Source organism: Phascolarctos cinereus, unplaced genomic scaffold (genome assembly GCF_003287225.1).
Source record: "Phascolarctos cinereus isolate Bilbo 61053 unplaced genomic scaffold, phaCin_HiC Scaffold_3;HRSCAF=262, whole genome shotgun sequence".
In the NCBI taxonomy this organism is placed as follows: domain Eukaryota; kingdom Metazoa; phylum Chordata; class Mammalia; order Diprotodontia; family Phascolarctidae; genus Phascolarctos; species Phascolarctos cinereus.
The window spans coordinates 166,187,422-166,197,452 of record NW_027555736.1 but is presented as its reverse complement, the minus strand read 5'-3'; the positions used below and the strand labels follow the sequence as shown (position 1 = coordinate 166,197,452).

General features: G+C 36.4%; 1 protein-coding gene across 4 annotated transcripts in view; it reads right to left on the bottom strand.

Moving 5' to 3' along the window:
* MYEF2 (myelin expression factor 2) overlaps positions 1-10,031 on the bottom strand; it is a 50,922-nt gene that overhangs the window by 2,440 nt on the left and 38,451 nt on the right. The window lies entirely within an intron of this gene.

Genomic DNA, 10,031 nt, shown 5'->3' with positions numbered 1-10,031 from the left:
CTGTGAAAGCAAAAATATACAATTACTAGAGTCAATTAAAAAGGGCTTTATTTCATTTATATGGGTTTGAACACCATCATAAGTAAATTTAGTACATTTAACACTCGTGATTTTTAAACAACAGTCCAAGAAAGCAATACTTGGAGAAGTTTTTATATTTAAACAAGGATTATTCACCTGAGGCTAGGAACTTTTAAAACTATTCTAATAACTCTATTTCAATATAATTGATTTCCTTTGTAATCCTATGTATTTAATTTTATGCATTTAAAAACATTATTATGAGAAGGGGTCCATAGGTTTCACCACTGCCAAAGGAGTCCATGAACCTTTGCTTTAAAATGAGGTGAAACAAGTATAAAATTATACATATACTGCTAGACAATACACAATTAGATTCAGAGTCAATTTGCTTAGTTAGGGCTTAGGTACTCTAAATTTATTGGGGGGTTTTTGGGTTTTTTTGTTTTATTTTTATTTTATTTTATTTTAGGCAATTGGGGTTAGTGACTTGCCCAAGGTCACACAGCTACTAAGTGTCAAGTGTTTGGTCTAAGGCTGGATTTGAACTCCGGTCCTCCTGACTTCAGAACCAGTGCTCTATCCACTGCGCCACCTAGCTGCCCCTAAATTTGTTGTTTTGATATTAAGCCACTAAAAAGACTTTTTAGGTCAATTTCTTAAAGAATCAGATTGCCCAGAAATCTATTGCACAGAACTCCACCAAAACCTTCTAGACCAGAAAATGTATTTAAACAAATATACTGCTGGATTAAATTCTCCCCTGTTTGTATTCTCAAATTCTACTCCCCTCAATTGGAAGTAAAAACACAGAAATATAATCATTCCCAGGCTCCTTTTGCCATCAGTAGGAGGTACTATAGGTGCTACAGCAATTTCCTCTACTCTCAAAAAACTCCAGATTGAGAATGTGGTGATAGGACCTGATAGTGCCCAATATGAAACTGAATCAGAGAGGGAATATGACCCTAGGCTTAGCATTTAGGAAAGGCAGAGAAAGTAGCAGCAGTATCGAGAGGAGAAAGAGTGGGGGTGGGGGGCACCCTGGACCTACTCCTGCCTATTCTGGGACAGTAGTAGAAATTGCTGAGGCTCTTCAGAGAGAAAAAAGACAGGTATTTGAGGTAAATTATTAAAACCCAAAAAGGTTACTAACTTATATGTATAACTATTCATGATCCCTCTCTCTTCCTGATGATGAAACCCTTCAGGTTCAAATTTTAAAATATAAATTAAGATAACAGGGTTCAAAAAGTTTATTTTCCAGGTCACCAATAATAGATTTTATTCTAGCAACTAGATAGGAGAGCAAGATATTCGCTTTGTAACACACTGAAATAATAAGTCCTATACAATGATTATGGAATCCCTTGTTATTCCTAAAACCTGGCTTGTTCAAACTTTATATTTTCAAAGATCTATAAAGGTCTTTTAATTTCTTTAAAGCCATGACAAGAACTATGTTGATTTTTTTCCTTATCTATAGTTCTCTTTTCTTGAATCTACCACTTTGTGCTCTCCCTTGTCTCAACTATCAGTCAGAAACTTGTCTCTTTTGCAGATCTGCCCTCTAGTAACAAACTGGTGTGAGAACACAGGTGCCATAATCAGTTAGACCCAGAGTCTAAGTCTAGTTGAAGTAGTTTTCAACTCAAGACAGGTTGTGTTCCAAAAGTGTTTATGAAATATGGTCATCAAAGAACACAATTTCCTAAATAAATAATTTTATAAATAGTAGGTAACAACTCAATCAGTAAGTATTATCTATTATGGAAAGGTGCAAGACTGGGGCCTAGGAGAGATGATTTTTTTTGAAAATTTTATTTTCAAATAAAGGTGATAAGGTAGATTTGGGAGTCATCTGTATATGAATCCATGGAAGCTGATAAGAATGCTGAAAAATAATTATAGGGAAAAGAGAGGGATGCAACACAGTGCTAGGGTTCACCTACATACATGGGGCACATCCTCCCTAATGAACCTGCAAAGGAGAAAGAGAAGAATCAGCCCAGCAGGTAAGAAGAGAACCATTATAGAACAGTGTCAAAAAAGAAAAAAAAAGGTGGTGAAAGTATCCAGAAGGAGGGTGCTCAACAGTATCAAACATAGGAAAGGTCAAGATGGATAAGAAGTGAGAAAAAGAATAATACAAATATCATTGTTGGTTTTTCAAAAAGAATAATGTCAATGAAGTGGTAAAGGTTTGATAAGTGAGTGGGAGCTGAGGAAGCGGAAGTAGCAAGAATATACAAGTTTTTCTATTAGTTTGGCTGTGAAAAAAAGAGACAAAATATAGGATGACAGGTTGAGGAGATGATACAGTCAAGTGAAGGTTTTGTTTTTGTTATTTTTAAAGAATGAAGGAGGTCTGCATAGGTTTCAAATATCCAGGAAGGAGTCAGTGGTTAATGTGAAGTTGAAAGGATCCTAAACTCCAGAACTTTGGGAATAGCAATGTCTACCAAAATACCCAGAGATATCAATGCCCAACCCCCAAAGATATCAACGAGGGGAGAAATCATTGTGGAGAGGGAACCCACCTCCTTAATAAACACCAGCAACAAGAGCTGACCAATTGCCACCAACAGGTAGCTGGGCATAGGAACCCTGGAAATGGCAGCACCATCTCCTCCTCCCACAAATTTTCTCTAAGCATTTCTCTCATTTCTCATATCTTTCTTGCTCCTTGTCTCAGATTAGGATCAAAAATTTAAGGTGAGTCAAGAGCACAGACTCCCAGGCCCTGGCTTCATACTATGTCACAACTCCAACAAAACAGATACAGAACATTTATTAAGTGCTTATCAGATGCCAGGAACTGTGCCAAACAATGGTGATATAAATGATGAATAAAAGACAACCCTTGCCTTCAAGCAACTTACTTTCTAATGAAGGAAGGCACAAAGGAGAGCTAGAGGAAGGGATAGCATTCATGCAGTAGCATGGTGTGGAGGACAGGAAATGCCATGAAGTTCAGATTCTTACAAGATAAGACAAAAAAACCTAACCTACTAGAGTTGGGAGAACCAGGGCTGTAGTCTAAGGTTAGGGGAGGTGGACAGAAGAGAAGAGATATAAGGATGATGGTCACAGCATAGGCAGCATGGTGAAGAGATGACTGCAACTAGCAAACACTTAAAGCCTCTCCCATCAACAGATTCTAAATCCTCACTCAAGGTCAAAGTTGTGATTTGTGGTTAGAGAATGCAGTAGCAGGGTCCGGAGTATCCTCCATGTGCCAGCCTGCTCCAAATTCTAAAAATGTCCCATTTTTTCCCATCTTCTTTATTTGGCTCATGCTATGCCCTCTATTTGGGACGTCTCCCCATTCAGCCTATTTTCACCTATAAATCCCACTTATCCATCCCAAATGCCATGTCTTTCCTTTATAAAGACTTCTTCCTCAGCAACTTGAATTTTGTACCAATTATTTTTGTCATCCACACCATACTACTCCATAAGCTTCATGAAAGTAAGGGCTAGTTAACACTCCCTGATGCCTCAAACATACACTGGGAGATGCTGAACTCAAAGTAGAGGGCAAATGTTTTCCTATTGATATTTAGAAAAAAAATGTACATTTCTTTTTTTTTTTAAGGCAATTGGGGTTAAATGACTTGCCCAGGGTCACATAGCTAGTAAGTGTTAAGTGGATGGTCTGAGGCTGGATTTGAACTCAGGTCCTCCTGACTTCAGGGCCGGTGCTCTATCCACTGCGCCACCTAGCTGCCCCCCAAAAAATATACAATTCACATTACTAAGAACTCTGGTTGACTTTTTTGGGTATATTTTAAAGCTTGTGCCTTTTTGTCAAAGAATTAAAATAACTACTTATTTTGTGAGATTTCGAATAGGAAAAATAAGACAATTAAAATAATTCCTATTACCAATATGAATGAAATGTGTCACTAAGTATTATTAAAAGACATTTGTGCGCATAACTGTAACACAAACTAATAATATAGATTACATATGTTTATGTTAATATTAATGCTTAAAAATAAAAAAGTTTTCTATGCTTTTATCTAAAAGATGGACCAATATGTTAAAGTATTTATTAAGCTATCTGTACCTCAACCAAACACACTAGAGAGGGTATATGAGTAACAGAACTTAGTGGGTAGTAATGATGAGCACTTGGAAGAATGCGAAGTCGTAACAAATAGCAGCTATGGCATGCTTTCTCATTTTTAATTCTTAACATAGTTTCTGACACTTTTTATCTATCACAGACTCCTGCACTTCTGAATATATGCTATATTTCTCCCCTCCCCACTTTTTTCCTACTTTTCCAAAAAAGAAGTGATATTTATGTTTTTCTACCTAGTATAATATCTGTAAGAAAAGTGAATCCATATTTTTATGTAATGTAGAAAAATGCAACCTGACATTATTAGTTAATTTGAAATAAATATACTTTTCTTAATGAAAGACCTAAAAGTTTCCAAATAGGCACCAATTGCATAAAATAATAGCATCTGATCAAAACCTACCTTGCATGACAGAAAATCTTTTTAACTCTTTTAATATCAAGTATACTAGGCAGAGAATTCTGAAAAATAAATACCATTCCAACTTATGCTAATTGGCTAAAGAGGAAATATTTGAATAAACAATTCCACAAGTTTTATTCAGCTTGGTAGGTCAGTGGATGGAGTGCTGGGCATGGAGTCAGGAAGACCTGAGTTCAAATGAGGCCTCAGACACTTACTAGCTGTGTTACACTGGACAAGTCACTTAACCTGTCTGCCTTAATCCACTGGAGAATGAAACGGCATCTTTGCCAAGAAAACCCCATGTCAGTACTGGTGTGACATGGTCTACAGAGTAACAAAGAGTCAGACATGACTTAACATCAACAGTAATATGACTAATTATTTAGTAACACAAGAGATTATTTAGTAACATCACAGAATTTCCACATTCATGCCTGCATTTTCTTTCAAAGTTATCTTGGGAGATACAGTTAATTCTAAATATACTGCCATTGCTCAAAACATGTTTGCAACTTCTGTTCTGAAACTAACTTTAGGAATACACACAAAATATCAAAAGACTCAATTTTTAGTCACACCTTGTTTGGAACTAAGTTATCCCCAGCTTAATTATTCACCTCATTTATCAGAGTTGCCTCCAAATGACTTTTGGCTGTCTTCAAAAATGAAATGGGCCATTTCATGGTATGGCCAAAGGAATGCATTATATGATTTTTAAATTGTTAAGCAATAGCTGCAATACTAAAATAAAAATATGGATTCCCATGGTGAATACTTTAGGCTGATACTAATTTAGATGTATTAAATTCTAACATGCTTATTTTTTAAAATCCCATTACTTTATGCTTACACCTCATAAAATAAGCTAAATAAGTCTATGTAGCAACCACAGATATATCAGATAGTTTCTGATCTTTAATAAGGAAAAAAAGCTGCAGAAATTTTCAAGTACCATAGTTACTGCACAGACCAACATTTAATTTCAGAACGTAAAGGAAAAGTACTCTGCCAGTAAACAAAAACCTTAAGAGGTAGCATCATGGAGGAGAAAGAATGTTAGACTGAAAATTAGAAGGCTTGAGTTCATGTCCCAACTCTGCTAGCTATGTGACTTTGGGCAAGTCACTCAACCTCTCTGGGTCTGTTTTTTCATCCGTACCATGAAGAGCTTACATCACACACCTTATTAAGTTCACTTTCAGCTTTAAAATTCTATTGATTCTACCAATTCAGTGTTATAAGCTTAGTGTTAACACATTTTTAGAATTTCTTTTTATGTGATCACCACCTTGTTTTGTTTTATGTTTTTTTTAACTGCATTCAACTAAAATTTTTTTCATCTGATCCTAAGGTCCTTTTCAGCTCATCCTATGACCTCGAGTGAAGCAACCAATGAGGCATAATCCTGAGAAAAACTGATTTTAAAATATAAAATGTAGCAGATTTATGATAAGTGAAAAAAATATATAAAAGATATTTCAGTATAAATGTTTGGACTAAACAAAAGAACTCTGTTCTTTCAACAGACATACTGTATATTTTGCTCCCTACTCAGAAGGGTGGCAATGAAGTTTTCAATGCACTATTACTATTGAAACAGCAAATATTTTAATCAATAAAGATTATTACAAGTTGCTGTTGTTTGTTATGAATAAGTAAGTTGGTCACTTAACAGAAATTCATGGAAAGAAGCCTATTCAGCTTATGAGAAGAGTAGGTGCATTCTCTCATTCCCCAGCCACATCACTTCTTAACTGGAATGCCTGGAAGAAGATTCTCTCTCTTTTATAGCTCCAAAAGATACATTATTATACCTTGTTGAACCAAGAAGGAAGAATTTTGTGGAAAATCTGGGACTAATGGATGTTTTAGATACAGTAATGGATTATACCAGACTATTATGTTAATGAGGCCAAGGTGAATTATATTTCCACTGGTCAATTAACATTATTATATTTCATGGCCTGAAATTATAGCCATAAGTTAGTCATCAGCCATTGTGGAAAAGCATGCTAAGAGAAATGAAGCCCAAAAAAGTGTGAATGAATAAGTAAATTACACTCATATTTTTAGGAAAATTCAAAATGTACATCCTTGTGATAAAGAACAACAGTATTTATTATCTATATATTTTTAAAATAGTTAATTTTTCTATCATGCTAATATGTTGAAAAAGAAGTAGCAATTAATGAACACGAAGAACATAGTTTTTAAAACTAAAATGCTGACAATGAAATGTGACAATAACAAATTATATTATGCACCTATTCTTTCCTCCCTTAAGTTCAGAATGGGAAACAAAGTTTCCCCTACTTTCTAAAAGCCCCTTCAAATATAAAATTCAATTCGACAAATACTTCGGTGCTACTCTGTGTTAGACTCTATGCTAAGTATAAATAAAATCATAGTTTCTCACAAATGGATGGTATCTCAGAAGGTCATATAGTTCATCCTCTAAATAAAACCTGAATCCTTTCTAACATATCCTCAATAAGCGGTCATCTACTTTTGTTTGTTTGATGGCTGCAGTAACAGGGAAAACAACTCTCACAGGCAGCTCATTCCATTGTAGAACAATTCTAATTGTTAAGTGGTTTTCCTTGTAAGGATCTCCGATATGTCTCTCTGTGATTTCAGTCTTTTAGTCTTAGCTCTTCCCTTTGGGGCCAAGTAAAATAAATCCAATCCCTATTACGTATAATAGCTCCTTAAATATTTGAAGTAAACAACCATATCCCACCCCTCCACCTGTACTCCCATTTCCCCATAAAAGTCTTCTACAAGTTAAACATCATCACTGCCTTCAACCAAAAGAAACAAAGATTATTAAGACAGAATTACTACCTTCAAATAGCTTACAATCTAATATGGAAGAGACAAATACTCAAATAATTATTAAGCGCTCTAAGATGAATAACCAGACAGCTAGATGGCATAGTGGATAGTGTACTGGACGCAGGGTCAAGAAAATCTGAGTTTGAATCCTGCCTCAGACAGTCTATCCTTCTGTCACTAGGCAACTAACTTAGTGTTTCATCTCAGTTTCTTCACCTGTAAAATGGAGATAATAATAGCACCTATCTCACAGAGCTGTTGCAAGGGTCAAATGAATAATGCTTATAAAGAGCTTTGCAAACCTTAAAGCATTATATAAATGATGACCGTTGTTATTGTTATCATCATCATCATTGTTACTAACAATGATTATAATTACAATAACTCCAAAATGTCATTGGGGTCCAAAAGAGGGAAAGACCACATTTGGTTGGAGGATCAGGAAAGAGTGCTGGGAGGAAATATTTGACATAAACTTTGAAAGTTGGTTGGTTTTTGACAGACAGTGAAAAAAGTGAAGGGCATTTCACCCAGAAGTAATAGTGTGTAAAAAAACAGGAAAGGACACGCATTTTGAGGAATAATGACTATGGCAGGTGTGTAGGATTCACATAGAAGAATTATAAAAGATAAAGTAGCAAGATGCTGGGGCCAGACTGTAGAACACTGAATGCTAGACTTTATTCAGCAGGCAATGGGTAACCAACGAAGGTTTTTGAACAAGGGCTGACTTTTAGTACATGAGAACACAGCAAATGATAATCTGTATTTTATTTCCTATAATTGTGCTATGAATGACAAGTCTTTAAAAGAGGTATTCAAAGCGTTCTCAAATTTTCCTTTACAGCCTTATTTCTTATCACTCCCATCCCCCATATACAAACTTTTACTTTTTCCATCCTGATATACTTGCTATTCCAGAACAACTTGTGTTTTCCAACCACGACATTTTCCTAGCCTAGAATACTTTCCATCTACCAAAATTTAGCAAGGCCTAGCTCTTCTATGAGGCCTTCTAGTACCATGCCTTAGTACACCTCCCAAATAAGCACTTACTGTCTGTACCACTCATTATCTTCATAGGATTATAGATTTAGAGCTGGAAAGGACCACCTTTAGGCAGTCTAGTTTAACCTCTTCATTTTCCAGTTGAGGGGAAAAAAAGGACCTTAAAGGCTAATTAATTTGCCCAAAGTCATACAGATATGGCAAAACCAAAATCTGAACCCATATCCTTCTATTTCAAAGCTACATTCTTTCCACTAAACCACATTTCCCTATACTACTTATTTATTTATTTAGGCTAGGCAATGGGGTTAAGTGACTTGCCCAGGGTCACACAGCTAGTAAGTGTTATGTGTCTGAGGCCGAATTTGAACTCAGGTCCTCCTGACTCCAGGGCTGGTGCCCTATCCGCTGCGCCACCTGGGTGCCCCTCCCTATACTATTTAAAACCCTTTTTTTAATATCTCTTATCCCTCTTTGTGTGTATCTTTATTTCCTGAAGGGGGTTATGAGATCTTGAGGGATGGTGTATTATCTTCTCCAAATTTTAAATCCAGCATACTGTCTTGTTCATGGTAGGTACTCAACAAATATTTGCTAGATTACTAGCAGCAAAAAACCACTGAAAGGTTTTTTGAGCAACTAAGCACGCCAAGGGACTTCAACCTTTCAAATACCCTAAACACCCAATTCCACAAATCATTAATTTCTCATGACCTATTTATTGGGCTTCACCATAGCTACACACAGAGATGGTTATTCCTTTTATTTTGCCATCACCCACAAGTGTTCCACATCCACATTCATTAAATCTGAATTCCATTATCTGATCATTATCTGTAGTAATTCTACTTTTCCCTTGGCCTTGCAATTTAGTTAAACCTTATTCTTTGTTCTCACCACAATTTCCAATCCCTCCACACCTCAGGTCTTTCCCAGGCCATCAACCTCACAATGTCTACACTCTCTTCCTTCTTCCATCTTGAACCAACTTTCAGTAAATTAACTCTCTGCTACACTGAGCCACTGCCAGTTGTCCTGATCTATATCTGGCCACTGAACCCAGATGGCTCTGGAGGAGAAAGTAAGGCTGGTGACTTTGCACAGCCCTCCCTCACTGAAATCCAATTCATTTGCAAGTCATGGCATCATCTTCCTGATGTCATGGTCCTCTTTGAGAACAAAGGACAAACCACACACACTGCCTCTTTAACCAACTGAAGTTCTTGCCCTACAAAACTCCAGCTTTGGGTTACCCCACTCTATGCTGCCTTCATGTCTTGTTAAATGAGGCTGGACAAAATCATGAAACCATTCTAACTCACTTTACTACAAATTGATGCCACATAATCTCAAAGAAGCCCTCACTGTGGATTGGCAATCCTCTTATACCTCCCTAATTGATTTCACTAGTGACTTATCAAAGTGGCTTTTCCAAACCTTTTCATCTCTCCTTAAAACTTCCAAAGCTTTCAGTTGAAAACACTGTCTCATACTTCTCTGAAAAAAATGAGGCCATTTGCATAGAGTTCCCTCTCATCCCCCCTGTTCTGCATCCCACATAACTCACATCACCTTCTGCAACCATCTTCTCCTTTACCCATTTTGCATTCTCACCAAGGAAAATCCCTCAACATGTACAAGTGATCCAATTTCATCCTATTTTCTCCAGTA